Source organism: Eleutherodactylus coqui, chromosome 5 (genome assembly GCF_035609145.1).
Source record: "Eleutherodactylus coqui strain aEleCoq1 chromosome 5, aEleCoq1.hap1, whole genome shotgun sequence".
In the NCBI taxonomy this organism is placed as follows: domain Eukaryota; kingdom Metazoa; phylum Chordata; class Amphibia; order Anura; family Eleutherodactylidae; genus Eleutherodactylus; species Eleutherodactylus coqui.
Window position 1 is genome coordinate 70456516 of NC_089841.1, and position 19345 is coordinate 70475860.

The window sequence follows — 19345 nt, forward strand, 5'->3', positions numbered from 1 at the left end:
GCCCTGTTTGTCCCGCGTTCAGAAACACTCATTGTAGCCCCAATCTGCTAACTGGGGACATGGTGAAGCCTGTAATGGAGAGAACACCCATTGGATTTTAGGGCACAACTGAATAAATTCCAGGCCTCATTGCTCACTTGTAGAATCATTAAACTGCCCAAACCATTGAGGACCCCCACAAATGACCCCATTTTGAAAACTAGACCCCTTAACGAATTCATCTAGGGGTGCAATGTGTATTTTGACTACACAATTTTTGAATGAATTGGAAGAAAGCGGAAGGAACAAAATCCCAATTTAGATTTTTTAGCTGATTGTGTCTTTTTAATAGAAAGGTTTTTTGTACAGCGCACATATGAATGAAGACTTGCACCCCAAAATGGATACCCCCGTTTGTTCCGTGTTCAGAAACATAGCCTAACTGGTCCTAATCTTATGTGTGGATACACAACGGGGTCCAAAATAAAAGGAGTAGTCGGTGACTTTCAGAACAGAAATTTAGCTTGAAGGCTTTTTAGGCCTGATAACACGCTAGTAGCGCCCTGGAGCGACCAAGATCATAGAGGAACCCCACAAATGACCCCATTTTAAAAACTAGACCCCTTAACGAATTCATCTAGGGGTGTACTGTGTATTTTGACTCCACAATTTTTGAATGAATTGGAGTAAAGCAGAAGGAACAAAATCCCAATTTTGATTTTTTAGCTGATTGTGTCATTTTTTCCATAAATTTGTCATTTTCATGACAGTTTTCTTTGTTTTAAGCAGGGAAAACTCGGGAAACGTACCCCAAAGTTTATAGCGGTAATTGTTCTGTGTTCAGCAATACCCCCATTATAGGTCCAATTTGCATACAGGACACATTGCTAGGCCTATAATGGAGAGACCACCTATTGGATTTCAGGGCGCAACTAAATAAAAATGACTCCCTAAAAAGAACACATCCCCCCCCCTCCTTTTGGCGTTTCAGGACAATAAATTATAGGGTGGCATAAGTGATAAAGAAATTAAAAAAGTAAAATTAATAATGTAAAGTGGTGTGATAAATTTCGAAACAGGGGTAATTACAAAGGCCAGGGTGGGATGGGCACGTGGGGCAATAAAAACGCGTATCCCTCCTCCTCCCTTGCTTTGAGCAGATGCGACACCTTTTTTGAGAGTATTTTTTACCCGCAGTCTCGGGGATGGGGTGCATAAAATGGCGCTCTGTGAGCCTTCGCACCTCCTCAGATTCCAATGCATTTCGAGGTGCGGTTGTCTCAAATAATAGATGCTCGATGAGCTCCTCCTGGAACTGGAGGAAGCTCACTCAGTGTGCCCCCAGATAACTTATAGACGACGTGCGCGTTATAGGTAGCAATCTGTATCAGGTAGATCGCTACCTTCTTATACCACGCACGCGTCTTTCTTTTAACCAAGTACGGTTGTAGAGCTTGGTCGGATAAATCGACCCCCCCCCCATAAATTTATTATAATCAGTCACACAGACCGGTTTTATTTTCTGCGTTGCAGCCCCCCTCTCCCTTACTGCAACGCAGGCGTCTGTGTGAATAATGGACAACATATAAACGTCCTTTTTGTCGCACAACTTTACGACTAGTAGGGGGTCCTTTGCCAGCGCGTAAGAAGCTCCTTTGTCCACGCGTCTTGAAACTAGGGGTTGTGGGAACCCTACTCTATTTCTGCGCACCGTTCCGCAGGCACCTGTGTCTGCGTCATGTAATGCCTTGAACAGGGGGATGCTGGTGTAATAATTATCCATATAAATGTGGTACCCTTTATTCAAAAAAGGGCCCACAAGCCCCCACACGATTTTCCCACTCACGCCGATATTATCAGGACAGTTGGGGGGGATTTAGGTGGCGGTCTCTGCCCTCATATTAAAAAAAACAAAAAAAAAACGGATGTATTTCCGCTCGCGCTTTCACATATTTTATATAGTTTCACACCATATCTAGTGCGTTTTGATGGTATGAACTGGCGAAAAGATAGACGGCCCTTGAAACTCATGAGCGACTCGTCTACTGCCCAATTTTTTTCTGGGGTGTAAATGTTTTTAAAATAATCTTTTAATAAAATAATAAGGGGCCTCAACTTAGACAAGCGGTCATACTCTGGGTCGTTTCTGGGGGGAATTTGTGTATTATCGGCGAGGTGGAAAAATCGCATGGTGTTTTCGAACTGCTGGCGGGGCATTACTGACGCAAACACAGGTGTTGCGTGAACGGCGCTAGCAGATTAGTAGGACCGTAAAGATGGTTTTTTTACGAGTCCCATAAGAAGGACAATTCCCAGGAATTTTTTAACTCCTGGGATGTCAATGGGGGTCCACGTCCTGGAGTATAACGACGCGGGGTGCGCGGTTATGTACTGTCCGGCATAAGTGTTTGTCTGCCGGACAATGAGATCCAGGACGGCATCACTTATAAATAAATTTAAAAAATTAAATGGAGTGAAATTAGCGACCTCCGCATTTATGCCAGGCGTGGCGGTAAATGCGGGGCAAAAATTCATCTGCGTTACTCCACGCAGTGGCAGGCGCCACAATGCTTGGCCCTGCTGCCGCGACAACTACTTCAGCCTCTACAGCGCTAGAGGTTGAGTTGTCGCTTAAAAAAAACCCTCAGACTCGCTGGTAGCCTCGCTACCGGAGCTTGATGCAAAGAGCATCGCATACGCTTGCTCTGCGGTATAGCGTCTACGATCCATTTTATAAATTTTTTTAAAATGGACGTAAAAAAAAAAAAAAAAATGAAAAAAATAATGTAACCCACAAAAAAAGACGGACGTGGGTATAGCGGGGTAATTAGGGTATGAGGGGTGGGGAAGACAGGGTGAGGAGGTAGACAAAATAAAAAAAATATATTTTACCCCCCCAAAATAAAATAAAAAAATGGACGCGGGTATAGCGGGGTAATAAGGGTACGAGGGGCGGTAAATATGGGACAGCGGCGGGGTTTTTTTCTGTGTTTTTTCACTGAATACCGCACACGATTTTTCTCAGCTATCTCTCTCCTGTCACAAATCGCTCTGAGGAACAGGGGAGAGATACGCAGGACTCATAGTGTGCGATATTTTCTAAACAAATGACATGGATGGCTGTGATAGGTTTATCACAGCCATCCATGTCAGCAGGGACCAATCACTTGGTCCCTGCAAGTCACTATGTCTAAGGCAACTTTTGCCTTAGGCTCTACTGCGCATGCGCCACCATTTTGGCCGCGCATGCGCAGTTTTGCCATTATTTTCGGCAATTTTGGGGGCTTTGGGGACTTTTGGGGACTATTTTCATCTCCCCTCACGGATCCAATCCGTGAGGGGAGATGAAACTTATACACTTAACTTTTTACAACTTTTCCGTGATTGCCGCTATCCATGGGATAGCAGCGATTAAGGAAGCAGGGACCACTTACTGCGGTCCCCGCTGACATCTACCGGCGCCCGGCTATCTATTGATAGCCGGGCACCAGGAGATTTCAAATCTCCTGGGCGATCCGGGCTTCTGCGCATGCGCCGCCAATTTTCCTTGGCGCGCATGCGCAGAGTCCCGCGGCACTGGAAAATCGCCACGGAACTTCTCAGAGGACGGGGGTGAGTATTTTCACCTCCCCTCATGGATCTGATCCATGAGGGGAGATGAAACTTGTTTTTTACTACTTTATCACTTTTTTGCGATCGCCGTTTACCACCGGTAAGCAGCGATTGCGGGTCCGGGGACCGGTCACCGCGGTCCCCGACGGCATCGCCTGTCTCTCGGCTACCTGCAGGTAGCCGGGAGACAGGAAATTTTAAATCTCCCGGGCGACTGCTGCTTCTGCGCATGCGCCGCCAATTTTCTCCTGGCGCGCAAGCGCAGAATTCACCGGAGGGCCGCCAACATCGCCAGGGACAGCAGGGGACCGCCGGGGACCTCGGTGAGCAGTTTCAGCGCCCCCCATGATTGCGATCCATGAGGGGAGCTGAAACGTCATCTTTTTTTCACTTTTTGTTTACTTTTTTGCGATTGGATAGCGCCGATCGCAATGCCGGGGGGGGAGGGACTGCCCGCATCCTGGGATGACAGCTCCATGCTGTCGGCTACCTGCGGGCACCGACAGCATGGAGCTGTCACATCCAGAGCCTGCAGGGCTTTAATCCAAAGAGGATGCATAAAACTACGTCCTCAAGGATTAAAGCCCACTTAGGCAGAAAGTAGTTTCCCGATGGGGCAATCGTTAAGGGGTTAAAGTAGCCTTTTTAGGTAATCATATAGCCACTGCATATTATGTACACACACACACACACACACAATTTTTTATGTCAATGCAAGATTTTAAAATTCTACATCAGTTACCTCAGATGAGCAAGACAGACAAAAATGATGTTGTCTAGCCAACAAGGTATTCGAACACCATCACATGCTGTTAATACTCAGCCACTCAATACACCAGCGCCATCCAGTAATTACAGTTCAGTCATTACCTTACTTTTCATTCGTCCAATTTCCCATTCCATGGATGGAGCATTACTGACAGGCTACAATGAGAAGAAATGTCGTTAGGCTGAATGTCCCATGAGTACAATGCCCTGGCAAGTCTAGGACACCTACCTCCAGTTTCAGCACTTGATTGTCGCCTCATTTGGCTCCTCGGAGGACTCTACATTCACATCTGGGTAGAAATCAAGAAATAACCACCACATTATAGGAGACTCATCCTCCATTAAAAATGAATTAGCAATCACTGTCACCCTTCCATTCCTTACTCAACCACTCATAAATTTACAAGAAAAAAAACACAAACAAAAAACACTTTTGAGTCACAACTAGAGATGAGCGAGCACCAAAATGCTCGGGTGCTCGTTACTCAGGATGAAATTATCGCGATGCTCAAGGGTTCGTTTCGAGTAACGAACCCCATTGAAGTCAATGGGCGACCCGAGCATTTTTGTATATCGCCGATGCTCGCTAAGGTTTTCATTTGTGAAAATCTGGCCAATTCAAGAAAGTGATGGGAACGACACAGCAACGGATAGGGCAGGCGAGGGGCTACATGTTGGGCTGCATCTCAAGTTCCCAGGTCCCACTATTAAGCCACAATAGCGGCAAGAGTGGGCCGCCCCTCTCCCAACAATTTTTACTTCTGAAAAGCCCTCATTAGCAATGCATACCTTAGCTAAGCACCACACTACCTCCAACAAAGCACAATCACTGCCTGCATGACACTCCGCTGCCACTTCTCCTGGGTTACATGCTGACCAACCCCCCCCCCCCGCCCCCGCACGACCCAGTGTCCACAGCGCACACCAAACTGTCCCTGCCCAGCCTTCAGCTGCCCTCATGCCACGCCACACTCATGTCTATTTATAAGTGCATCTGCCATGAGGAGGAACCGCAGGCACACACTGCAGAGGGTTGGCACGGCTAGGCAGCGACCCTCTTTAAAAGGGGCGGGGCGATAGCCCACAATGCTGTACAGAAGCAATGAGAAATCCAATCCTGTGCGACCTCCATCTGGAGCTGCACACGTGGGCATAGCAATGGGGAACTTATGTGCCACACACTATTCATTCTGTCAAGGTGTCTGCATGCCCCAGTCAGACCGCGGTTTTTCATAAATAGTCACAGGCAGGTACAACTCCGCAATGCGAATTCCGTGTGCACCTACAGCATGGGTGGCTTCCTGGAACCCACCGGCGGTACATAAATATGTCCCATTGCATTGCCCATCACAGCTGAGGTAATGTCGTGCTTAATGCAGGTGGGCTTCGGCCCACACTGCATGCCCCAGTCAGACTGGGGTTCTTTAGAAGTGGACACATGCAGTTAAAACTCCGTGGGTGCCAGGAAGCCACCGGCGGTACATAAATATATCCCATTGCAGTGCCCAACACAGCTGATGTAACGTCAGCTGTAATGCAGGTGGGCTAAAAATTAATTTGATTACACTGTAGGCGAGGGCCCCCAAAAATTGGTGTACCAACAGTACTAATGTACCTCAGAAAAATTGCCCATGCCCAACCAAGAGGGCAGGTGAAACCCATTAATCGCTTTGGTTAATGTGGCTTAATTGGTAACTAGGCCTGGAGGCAGCCCAGTTAAAATAAAAATTGGTTGAGGTGAAAGTTTCAACGCTTTAATGAGCATTGAAACGTATAAAAATTGTTTACAAAAATTATATGACTGAGCCTTGTGGGCCTAAGAAAAATTGCCCGTTCGGCGTGATTATGTGAGGTTTCAGGAGGAGGAATATTATACACAGATTGATGAAGCAAAAAGGTCCCCGTTTTTGATGGTGATAGAGAACGATGCTTCCATCCGCGGGTGCAGCCTACGTATTGCTTAGGTATCACTGCTGTCCGCTGGTGAAGAAGAGAAGTCTGGGGAAATCCAGGCTTTGTTCATCTTGATGAGTGTAAGCCTGTCGGGACTGTTGGTTGGCAGGTGGGTACGCTTATCCGTGATGATTCCCCCAGCTGCACTAAACACACTCTCTGACAAGACGCTAGCCGTAGGACAAGCCAGCACCTCCAGGGCATACAGCGCGAGTTCAGGCCACGTGTCCAGCTTCGACACCCAGTAGTTGTAGGAGGCAGAGGCGTCACCAAGGACGGTCGTGCAATCGGCTACGTACTCCCTCACCATCCTTTTACAGTGCTCCCGCCAACTCAGCCTTGACTGGGGACCGGTGACACAGTCTTGCTGGGGAGCCAGAAAGCTGGCAAAGGCCTTGGATAATGGTCCCCTGCCTGCGCTGTACATGCTGCCTGATCTCTGTGCCTCCCCTGCTACCTGGCCCTCGGAACTGCGTCTTCGGCCACTAGCGCTGTCGGATGGGAAGTTTACCATCAGTTTGTCCACCAGCGCCCTGTGGTATAGCATCATTTTCGAACCCCTTTCCTCTTCGGAAATGAGAGTGGAAAGGTCCTCCTTATACCGTGGGTCGAGCAGTGTGTACACCAAGTAATCCGTAGTGGCCAGAATGCGTGTAACGCGAGGGTCAAGAGAAAGGCATCCTAACATGAAGTCAGCCATGTGTGCCAGGGTACCTGTACGCAACACATGGCTGTCCTCACTAGGAAGATCACTTTCAGGATCCTCCTCCTCCTCCTCCTCTGGCCATACATGCTGAAAGGATGACAGGCAAGCAGCATGTGTACCCTCAGCAGTGGGCCAAGCTGTCTCTTCCCCCTCCTCCTCATGCTCCTCCCCCTCCTCCTCAACGCGCTGAAATATAGACATGAGGGTGCTCTGACTATCCAGCGACATACTGTCTTCCCCCACCTCCGTTTCCGAGTGCAAAGCGTCTGCATTTATGCTTTGCAGGGAACTTCTCAAGAGGCATAGCAGAGGAATGGTGACGCTAATGATTGCAGCATCCCCGCTCAGCATCTGGGTAGACTCCTCAAAGTTTCCAAGGACCTGGCAGATGTCTGCCAACCAGGCCCACTCTTCTGTAAATAATTGAGGAGGCTGACTTCCACTACGCCGCCCATGTTGGAGTTGGTATTCCGCAATAGCTCTACGCTGCTCATAGAGCCTGGCCAACATGTGGAGCGTAGAGTTCCACTGTGTGGGCACGTCGCACAGCAATCGGTACACTGGCAGATGAAAGCGATGTTGCAGGGTCCGCAGGGTGGCAGCGTCCGTCTTGGAGTTGCGGAAATGTGTGCTGACCCGGCGCACCTTTCCGAGCAGGTATGACAAGTGTGGGTAGCTTTTTAGAAAGCACTGAACCACCAAATTAAAGACATGGGCCAGGCATGGCACGTGCGTGAGGCTGCCGAGCTGCAGAGTCTCCACCAGATTACGGCCGTTGTCACACACGACCATGCCCGGTTGGAGGCTCAGCGGCGCAAGCCAGCGGTCGGTCTGCTCTGTCAGACCCTGCAGCAGTTCGTGGGCCGTGTGCCTCTTCTTTCCTAAGCTGAGTAGTTTCAGCACGGCCTGCTGACGCTTGCCCACCGCTGTGCTGCCGTACCGCGCGACACCGACTGCTGGCGACGTGCTGCTGCTGATACATCTTGATTGCGAGACAGAGGTTGCGTAGGAGGAGGAGGAGGAGGAGGGGGGTTTAATGGAGGAAGCATACACCGCCGCAGATACCACCACCGAGCTGTGGCCCGCAATTCTGGGGGTGGGTAGGACGTGAGCGGTCCCAGGCTCTGACTCTGTCCCAGCCTCCACTAAATTCACCCAATGTGCCGTCAGGGAGATCTAGTGGCCCTGCCCGCCTGTGCTTGTCCACGTGTCCGTTGTTAAGTGGACCTTGGCAGTAACCGCGTTGGTGAGGGCGCGTACAATGTTGCGGGAGACGTGGTCGTGCAGGGCTGGGACGGCACATCGGGAAAAGTAGTGGCAACTGGGAACCGAGTAGCGCGGGGCTGCCGCCGCCATCATGCTTTTGAAAGCCTCCGTTTCCACAAGCCTATACGGCAGCATCTCCAGGCTGATAAATTTGGCAATGTGCACGTTTAAAGCTTGAGCGTGCGTGTGCGTGGCGGCGTACTTGCACTTGTGCTCAAACAGTGGCGCTAGCGACGTCTGGACGCTGCGCTGAGAGACATTGCTGGATGGGGCCGAGGACAGCGGAAGTGAGGGTGTGGGTGCAGGCCAGGAGACGGTAGTGCCTGTGTCCTCAGAGGGGGGTTGGATCTCAGTGGCAGGTTGGGGCACATGGGGGAGAGGCAGTGGTGCAAACCGGAGGCGGTGAACGGCCTTCGTCCCACCTTATGGGGTGCTTGGCCATCATATGCCTGCGCATGCTGGTGGTGGTGGCTCCCCAGCTGATCTTGGCGCGACAAAGGTTGCACACCACTGTTCGTCGATCGTCAGGCGTCTCTGTGAAAAACTGCCACACCGTAGAGCACCTTGACCTGTGCAGGGTGGCATGGCGCGAGGGGGCGCTTTGGGAAACAGTTGGTGGATTATTCGGTCTGGCCCTGCCTCTACCCCTGGCCACCGCACTGGCTCGGCCTGTGCCCACACCCTGACTTGGGCCTCTGCGTCCTCGCCCGCGTCCACGTCCTATAGGCCTACCCCTACCCCTCAGCATGGTGTATTACCAGTAGTGCAGAAACAGAACGCTGTAATTAAATGTGCCGCTTATTGGCCTGTGGTTGGAGGCTGACTTCGCTTACGGAACGCCAGGAAATAATTTTGCGCAAGCCTGCTGTAACACTAAGCTGGCTGCGTATGAATTAGGAGGACTACTACACCCAGCACAGACCCAGAACACTGAGGACAGTCACAGGCAGCCCAAATAGATTTTTTTCCCTAAATGTTTTTGCAAAGGCCCACTGCCTATATTCAATAAATATGTCTTCTGTCCCTGCCTCACAATATATGTCTTCTGTCCCTGCCTCACAATATATGTCTTCTGTCCCTGCCTCACAATATATGTCTTCTGTCCCTGCCTCACAATATATGTCTTCTGTCCCTGCCTAACCACCACTTCTGGCCCTGGAGTATTACTGCAGGGCGCAATGCTCTGCACGGCCGATATACAAAAAAAAAAAAAAAATGTGCAACACTGCAAAAAGCAGCCTCCACAGTACTGCACACGGTTAGATGTGGCCCTAAGAAGGACCGTTGGGGTTCTTGAAGCCTAAAATACTCCTAACGCTCTCCCTATAGCAACTCCACCAAGACAGCACTTTCCCTAAACTATGTCAGAACGCATCTGTGGCGAGCCGCGGGAGGGGCTGATTTTTATACTCGGGTGACACCTGATCTCGCCAGCCACTCACTGCAGGGGGGTGGTATAGGGCTTGAACGTCGCAGGGGGAAGTTGTAATGCCTTCCCTGTTTGTCTATTGGCCAGAAAAGCGCGCTAACGTCTCAGAGATGAAAGTGAAAGTAACTCGAACATCGCGTGGTACTCGTTACGAGTAACGAGCATCTCGAACACGCTAATACTCGAACGAGTATCAAGCTCGGACGAGTACGTTCGCTCATCTCTAGTCACAACCCCTCATGTCCGACTCACCAAGCACTTGAGCTTCATTTTCTATTGATGGAACCCCATTTTCTGAGATTGGAGCCTTAGTTTCTGCGGATGAAGAATTGCTGTCCACTGATGGGGCATCATTCTCTGTGGACCAAGCCTTAGGTACCTCATTTACTTTATTTGGAGCTTCTGTGTCCACTTAAGGAGTCTTATTCTCTAGGGTTAGCGCATCAGTTTGAGTGGATAGAGCCTCATGCTGTGTAGCTGGAGCCTCATTGTCCTTTGGAAGAGAGTCATTTTCTGCAGATGGAGGCTTTTTATCCACAGGTGGAGCCTCATTGACTACATTTGTAGTGTCAGTGGCCTCTGATGGAGCCTCATTTCCTGCAGATGCAGATTTAGTGTCCTCTGTAGGAGCATTAGTGTCCTCTGATACAACCTCCTCAGTGGATGAAGCGCCAGTATCTGCTGGCAAAGTCTCAGGAGCTGGAGTTCCCTCACAAGGCATATCTGGTGAACCTGCAGGTACTGAAGTATTGCCAACTGCAACCTGATCTTCCACACAAGAGGCCATTGCTGGAAAAAAATAAATAAAAACAAGTTACCCCATAGACACCAGTGTCATTGATATATCCATTTATGTATGTACCTAACATTCATGCTTTTCTCCAAGACTGAGTCTGAACCTCAAACCAAGATAGAAGATTCATGAGACACAGGTACCTTTACACCACTATCATTCAGATCTTCCATCTGCACATATATACACTAAAGTATATCCTGAAGCTTTGTGCACTGGGGCCCCAAAGCATAAACAGCCCCCCCCCCCCCCCCCTCCCCATCCGTCTATCAGCTATAAGGCTTCAGTCATATAAGGCTTCAGGAGGTGCTCTCCAAAAAGGTTCTACAGATGTCGAATACATGAGAACATTTGCAGGGACTCTTCATATTTTGAATACTCCATAATTCTCAGGACTCCCTGCAACATTATTCCTCATTGGTTAGATTTGTGGAGGTTTTACTCCATGACAAAGCTTACAACATAAAATGCAAGGCATAATACAAGACCATTGAACAGTCAGATTCAGACGACCATATATCGGCCGGGTATTCACGCTGGCGGATATACAGCGTCCCTCTTTGCAGGGGAAGGAGGCTGGAAGAGCAGGGAGCAGTGCACTGAACTCCCACCCCCTCTCTGCCCCTCAGCACTATTTGCAATGGGAGGGGCGAGACAAGGGGCAGAGCTAAGTGGGGAAATTTAGCTCCGCCCCCACCTTGCCTTCTCTCAGATAGAGAAAATGATGGAAATAGTATTTTATGTTGGTCATGCAGATGAGATGATGATAATGCCCCCTTCACTGCAGGGGTATGGAACAGAGTGATCAGCAGTGTTCCTCCAGCATATTAAGTAGCGATAAGGACCCTATTAAAGCAGTCTTCCATAGGATAGTTTATCAATAGTTGATTGGCTGGGGTCCGTTGCCCGGGACCCCGATCGATCAACTGTCCGGTGGCATGTTGCCAGCACCACAAATACACAGAGGTCAGAGTGGGAGTCTCTGCACCGACCTCTGTATAGTGGCCGTCGCTTGTAACTGCAGGCAAAGCTTGCATTGATTTCAATGAGAGCCGTACCTGCAGTTACAAGCACCGGCCATTACATGGGACATTGGCGCGGAGGCTTCGGCTCCAACCTCTGTTATTGTTGCGCTGACAGCATGCGTCTGCCCAGCTGAACCCGAGCGGCGGACCCTGACTGATCAACTGTTGATGACCTATGCTGATAATAGGTCATCAATAGTATTTGACTGGAAAACCCCTTTCAGTGGGCTGCATTCACAGGAAAGTATATCGGCTCGGTTTTCACGCCGAGCCGATATACGTCATCCTCAGCTGCAGGCGGGGGAGGATGGAAGAGCCAGGAGCAGAAACTGAGCTCCCGCCCCCTCTCTGCCTCCTCTCTGCCCCTCTGCACTATTTGCAATGGGGAGAGGCGGGACGAGGGTGGGGCTAATTCTCAGAACTTAGCCCCACCCCCATTCCACCTCCTTTCATTGCAAATAGTGCAAAGGAGCAGAGAGGGGGTGGAGAGGAGGCAGAGAGGGGGCGGGAGCTCAGTTCTTGCTCCTGGCTCTTCCATCCTTTCCCCCCTGCAGATGAGGACGACGTATATCGGCTCGGCGTGAAAACAGAGCCGATATACGTTCGTGTAAATGCAGCCTTCAGCTCAGGAATGCTTTAATTACCAATTAAAGGCCTCAGAGAGTTGGCAAACAGCACATGACTAAAAGACTCAGAGATTGATGTCATGGCACGTGCTAAGTTATAATCAATAATAAAGAGGCATAACAACTTATGCATATGCTAAGTCAGTTGACCTTTAGTCTTGCTCTCAACGAATTTTTCTTAAAAAATTATAAATGCTTTGGCTGGTTAACAAATAAATTAAATCATTTACACAACTGTTCTGTGACTTGTAAATCTCTGAGCAGCTCGTACTAACCCTGATTTGGAACAATAAGAATATATGGTACCTATAGCATTCCATTGCGCTAACAAACTTGGTGCCAAAAAACTTTGGACAAGGCAGAATAACATTTTTATCCCCAGATACTTAAACTGTGCTCCTGCATTGGTACTGACAGATCAATTGGATGCACAGGTAAGAAGCTTATTTTTACACTTAGATCTATCTTTCCCTATGGTAAAGTCCATGATGATAACTCGGTGGGCAGAATAGGACACTATTGTCTTCTTTGCACCTTGTCTAAAGAACCAGACAGAGGAATGTTCTTACCGGTGTTCATGTAAATGTAAGTTCTGTGATTGTTTTGAATGACGTATGATTAGCAAATTGTGGAGTGGTGTTAATGCTGTGTTTGCAGTGTGATACTGTCACAAAGGGGAAATGAGGTGCTGCTGTTTGAACAACCAGTTCCCCAACCAGTAAACAGAAGCTCTAACCGTTAGATGTGTAGATTGGCTATGGTAGAAAAATTAAGTGAATTACTATGTGTAGTGTTACCCTGTCTCAAAGAAGAAACCGTAAGCCCTACCTATTAACCCTTACTACCAGGGAGTGCTTGGTTTGGATAGTGATAGTTACTGTTCTGACTAAAGATCCTGAGACTTGAACTAAAGACAATTTTGTTGAATCTACTTGGAAGCTTGTTTATTGCCCCAGTGATATGTATTATGTAGAAAATAGTTATTGACTAGTTAAAGGAAAACTATACCATCCACTTCTCAGACACATATGCATGCATAAGCACTGCTAAGGGTGCAGTGTATAAGTCTACTGGCATTTTGAGTCTTTCCCGATTATGGCAGATAAGCAAGGTGAAATAGACCTGTAGTGTGTCAGAAGTTACAGGTGAAGACATTTGTAGCTTTTCCGATTGTAGCAAGGTATTTGTGTCATGGGTTGCAGGGAAAGACATGGTCTTTCCTGATTATGACAAGAAAAACTACTTTTGTTGTGAGTTGCAGGATGAACCTGAGGTAAGTCATGGGGAATGCACAGGGAAGCGTTGGGTGGGGAGGGATAATGCCCAAAAGATAATTAGACAAATAGTGGAAGAGAGAGAAGGCAAGGGAGCAGTGAAATGGTGTCACCGAATGTTGAAGCAAGCTGATATAGGTGCAAAGGGCTGTTTGAATGTTAAAAGCTGAAATGTCGACTAGTTGGAAGGGAATTTTGGATGAAGTGATGCATGATGGATATAAAGAATATGTAAGTGGAAATCAGGCATGTGTTGTGTTCTGCGGACCAATATTGGACGAAACATGTCAAACCACGGAAAGAGTTTTTCTTACCTGTGTGTTACATTCGCGGTTGGCAGTTCTGTATAAGTATGATAAGCTTCTGTGAAAGAATGAATGCTCCCACTGTTTGTGTAGTGTGTATTTGCAGTTTGTAAGAGGGCAAGTATATACTAAAAGTTGACAGTGAAATCTGTTGTGCAGTTCTATTACTAGAAAGGGTTAATACTTATTTTTTCTCCAAGGAGTTAAATTCCAGAGGGAGGGGCTGTCTGCTTAAGAGAAATTTTAATCAGTGAATTAGATATAGATGGATTGAGAAAAGATAGAATTAAAAATATGTGATATTTTATGCTCAAGAGAATTATGATGTAATACTTGTTGATTCTGACCCCAAATAATCTGGATCTTTTAGAATTGTGAAAGTGTGTGAAATGGTTTTGCTCCTCAACAGACCAGCCTAGCAGAAAAAAGAACTGTATGTGTGTATATATACACACACACACTTTTTTTGCACAACACAAGTATATAATGTAGTCAAAATTTTCTGTTCTACAGGGGCTGCTCTACATGGGTGTAATCGGGAGGATTATAACTATGGATACTTTTTCAAAACGTCCATCTTCCTATAGTTAAAGGGGTTGTCTCGCGAAATCAAGTGGGGTTATACTCTTCCGTATGTCCATATTAATGCACTTTGTAATGTACATCGTGCATTAATTATGAGCCATACAGAAGTTATTCACTTATCTGCTCCGTTGCTAGCGTCCTCGTCTCCATGGTTCCGTCTAAATTCGCTGGCAGCTTGCTTTTTTTAGACGCACTTGCGCAGTCCGGTCTTCTCCTTTCAGCACGAGCCGCTGGTTACCTGCTGCCTGGCGGTGGGTGACTGTGTGCCGTGCTCGGCCGTGTTCAATCCAGGGGTCCGGTCGACGGCTGCGGGGCGTCTGGTTGTCAGGGAGACACAGCTGGTAGCGTCTCGGGAGCGCGCACGTCGGGCTACAGCAAGCGATGGGAAAAGAGCTGGCGGCCATCTTGGGAAAAGTTGCTGAAACGCTGGAACGGTAAGTACAAACCAGCTAGAAAAGTCATTTACAGGGGGGGGGGGGGGGGGCTTAGTAATGTATGGTCAATTAGGGGGACTGGGCGCAAAAAAAAAAAAAAAAAGATTCACTGCTTCCTCGAGACAACCCCTTTAAGTAAGGCAGCACATTCCTTAGTGTTTAGCCCAAGTTACAGGGATGAGAATGTAGATCATGTTAAACCATGGAACAATGTGACATGAGAAACCAGTTGCAGAATGGGAGATGTCTAAGAGAAACCATAGTATCTTCTGAACACCAGCTTGTTTCTCACACCATTTTTTTAACTTACTTGATTTAGGTAGTCGGATATTTTATGTTATGAAAGGACAAATAGAAGATTCAAGGCCCGAGGAAGAGAAACTACGATAGACAGCTGGCTAAAGATGTACTTTGCATTAGAAGTGTACTCTGATTTGCAAAGAGAAATCTTTATCATCTATATTTTTATTTGATCTTCTATACATATTTAAACTATGTAAACTTTAAGTAAGCTCGGGAATGCTTATAGATTACTAATTAAGGACCTCAGAGTTGGCAAACATTTGACCAAGAGACCGCTGTCACTGCACATGCCAAGTTTAGTGATCAATAATAAAGAGGCTTAACAAGTTACGCATATGCCAAGTCAGGTGACCTTTAGTCTTGCTTTCAATGTATTTGTCTTTAAGGACTATAAATATTTTGGCCAGTTAAATAAAATGGAATAACTGATATCCTACCCTCCCTGTTTTTACCTATAGGCTTGACCCCAAGAGAGAAGCGTACTGTGAGGTAGGTACTGAACTTTCGCAGGTTAAGATTAAACCACTTGGTATTAGTGTTAGGACCCATCTGAAAGCTTGGTCACCTGGACATTGGTAGATGGGCCAGTGTAATTTGATCAAATTATATACCAAGAACCTTGCATTATTTAGTGTGGTTAGAATATGGACATATGTATGTATACCTCTGATGGTAAATATATTATGAGTGCTGTTGCTGTTTTTTAACCCTGGCTGCATCGATGGGTCCCTTAATAGGGTTTAATTATATATATAAAAATTCTGAGCCAGGAATCATGTGTAATTTAAAGCCTTTGCCTTAACCAGCGATGTAATGCAATAAGACTCCTGCAGCCAGACAACCAAATAATGGACTTCAACTTGACAAAGAAGTTCAGAGATTCCAGAGTTTTATTTCAAAACCTTCCGGTAGAAAAGACAGCTCTTTTACCGCACAGAAAGAGGAGTCCTGGAAAAGGACAGTACAGAAGCCCAAATTGCTGAGGAGACTCCATGGAACAAGACCATTATTCAGGAGGACAGCTTGTCAGGGACATCCTCACATCATCCAGAAAGGGACTCCTTGCTTATCAGAAACCAAACACTGGAGGATCCACAGAAGATTTCACTCACTTCCAGCTTTGTGAGTCACCTGGAGAAGAACCTGGAATATTAGAGAAGAAGTTATACAAGGCACATTTTGTTATCAAGGTCATTGAAGATCCATCAAGTTTCCCATGGTAATCTGTGGGCAGCAGAGAGGGAAAGACACTGAACTCCTGGATGTATTCTGCAGTTTTCTGCAATTTCACATTTTTATGTAATCTGTCAGGACCTATAGAGAAAGCCTGCGAGTTCTGTCCACAAGCAGGAAAATATAAATAATGCAGTCTCACTGATTACATTGCCCTGGAAAAGAAAAGTTATGTTATATACTGCATGGTGAATGCCATGAAAGCAAAGTCTAAGAAGTGACAGTTACTAGATTCTTTTTTTTTTTTATCCCCCCAAAAAACTCAGAAGAGTCAATGGCTTTTGAAAGCCATTGTAAAGGCTAAGGCCCAGAAGCGACCATCACCAAGATGCCTTTTCTGAGACAAAAGGTGTATTAAGTGAAGTATATCTGCTCGGTTTTCCTGGCTGGAAGAGCCAGGAGCAGGAACTGAGCTCCCGCCCCCTCTCTGCCCCTCTGTACTATTTGCAATGGGGAGAGGCAGGACAGGGGTGGGGTTAATTTGCAGAACTTAGCCCCGCCCTGTTCCACCTCCTTTCATTGCAAATAGTGCAAAGGGGCGGAGAGGGGGTGGAGAGGAGGCAGAGAGCCAATATACGTTCGTGGGAATGCAGCCTTAGGCCCAGTTTTGACAATCCAAGATAGTTGCAGCAATTGTCCATTCACATAGGGCTCTGATTGGCTAGTGCTGATCATGTAGCTAGAGCCACTCAGATCAAGGATAGTGCATTTGTAGTCTCACACTGCCAATGTACTGTGCAGAATTAATTAATCTAAAGGTAGTGTCGGGCATTTTGGATGTCAGAAGGAAAGCTGCAGGAAGATGTTGCTGTTCCATGTCCCATTTTCAGCCAACAGCCTGGGATAAGTAACCAGTAGAGAGAACACATAGGCATGAGGATGTCCATGCACAGCAAACAAGATTTTTTGGACCCCATCACTTGCTTTTAGTACATAAAACACTGCCACTGAATACCCCAAAGTCATCTTGTGATTACAGGTCCCTCATTACCTTATTATTGATTAGCTGACATTCACGGTGTTCTTTTCTTGGATGGAGCATCACCAACAGGTTCTACAGCAAGAATAAATAATTAGTCTGAACTTCCCATGAGTAATTACAAGGGCTTGGGAAACTTAGGATGTCTACCTCCAGTTTCAACATCTAGCACCACCTTATTTGGCTCTTTGGAGGACTCCACATTCACATCTAGATAAAAATCAAGAAATGAGCACAACGTTAAAGGAGACTCCTCATACGAGAACAATTCATTATTACACAGTAGCACCATTCCACTACATCTGAATACAATGCCACCTTCATTTAACTGCTTATTAATTAGACACAAGGGGGTGTAGCTATAGAATATGCTTTTTATATGAACTGATGCAAGCAGCCAGACTAAGGAGGGGGTGAGCAGTGGAAATGGTGGTCATCATGGTGGCCTGGCCGCATCCCTCCAGACCGACGGCGGTATGCAGTTTAAAAATAATGTTTGGGCTATTCAGATAGGTCAGGATGGTGACTTGTCAAGTTTGTGATGCCAGTCCGTCTATAGGGTGAGACTTGTGCCAGAAAAATAAAAATTAGTGCAGTATGGTACCTCAGTGCAGATGGTCAGTGGTGGGAAGGGACCCCAAAAGTCAACAGTGAAACCATAAATCAATATTTACTTTGAGAAGAATCTTCAAACAAATAGCATTACTTTGTCTCTTGCGGTAGACTTTCCTTACACAATACAGTCAGATAGACCTATATGTATGCAGGCATTTAGTGCAGAAACCATATCTGAACACAGATGGGCAATAGTAACAAGCATGGGAATCCTTTGTCCGCTATGCCCTCCTGCTTTGTTCATTTCTTTAGATGTAAATCTTTACTGTTAGTTACTGATACTGGCCGTTTGTTACTATTCGTGTTATACATTCACTTTCTACTTTTTTTCCCTTCTGGAAAGACAGGAATTAGGTCCTACCTGTTAATTCCCTTTCTTGAAGTCATCCTGATAGCATACACCTGGAGGTTGTCCGCTGGACACCTGTTGGGACAGAAATCGGGTGGGGAAAACACACAAAAGGCAACTCCCATCACCGGCTCACCAGTGTGTACCAAATGACTACAGTGACCTGGTTCTTGCGCAATCAATATTTTTTAATACAGAAATACAGTACGTTACTTCACGTGAAACATAACTCAAGGGGAGAGAAAAGCCCTTATGCTGTCAGGAGGACTTCAAGAAAGGGAATTAACAGGTAGGACCTAATTCCTGTCTTCCCCTAGTCATCCTGACAGCATACACCTGGAGAAGTGCCAACAAGCTGAGGGCTTTTTTTTGTGTGTGTGTGTGTGTGTGGGGGGGGGGGGGTGGGGGGGGGGGGGTAGTGGCCATATCACGGTGGACCCCTAAGTCCAGGCGGTAATGCCTGGTGAATGTGTGGGTATTCGGCCATGTGGTGGTCCTGCAGATTTGATCGGTTGTTGCCTGGGCTCTCTCCGCCCATGAACAGGCGACCGCCCTGGTGGAATGGGCTTTAACGTTGCCCGGGAGGGAAGAAATCCCTTGGGACCGGTATGCGTCTTCGATCGCCCTTCTGACCCATTGCGCTAAGGAGTCTTTAGTAGCAGACCCTCCTCTGCACGGACCCTGAAATTGAACAAAAAGGTTGTTAGATTTTCTGAAGGAATGCGCGACTTCCAGATACTTCAAGACTGCCCGCCTGACGTCTAAGTTATGGAACCACTGTTCCTTGGTGTTACGGGGTTTCTGGCAGAAGGAGGGAAGGACTATGAGTTGTTCTCTATGAAAGTCCATGAGGACTTTGGCTGGAAAAAAGGGGTCAGGTTTGAACTCTATTTTTTCTGGAAAGAGTCATATATGGAGTCCTGATGGAGAGGGACTGGATCTCCCCAATTAGTCTGGCAGATGTGATAGCGACTAGAAAAGCTACTTTATAGGAAAAGTATCCTGACTGATAGCTCCTCCAGGGGCTCAAAGGGGTGTGCACAGAGTGCTTGTAGAACTAGGTTAAGGTTCCAGGGGGGCATAGTTTCCCTCACAAAGGGGTAAAGTCTGA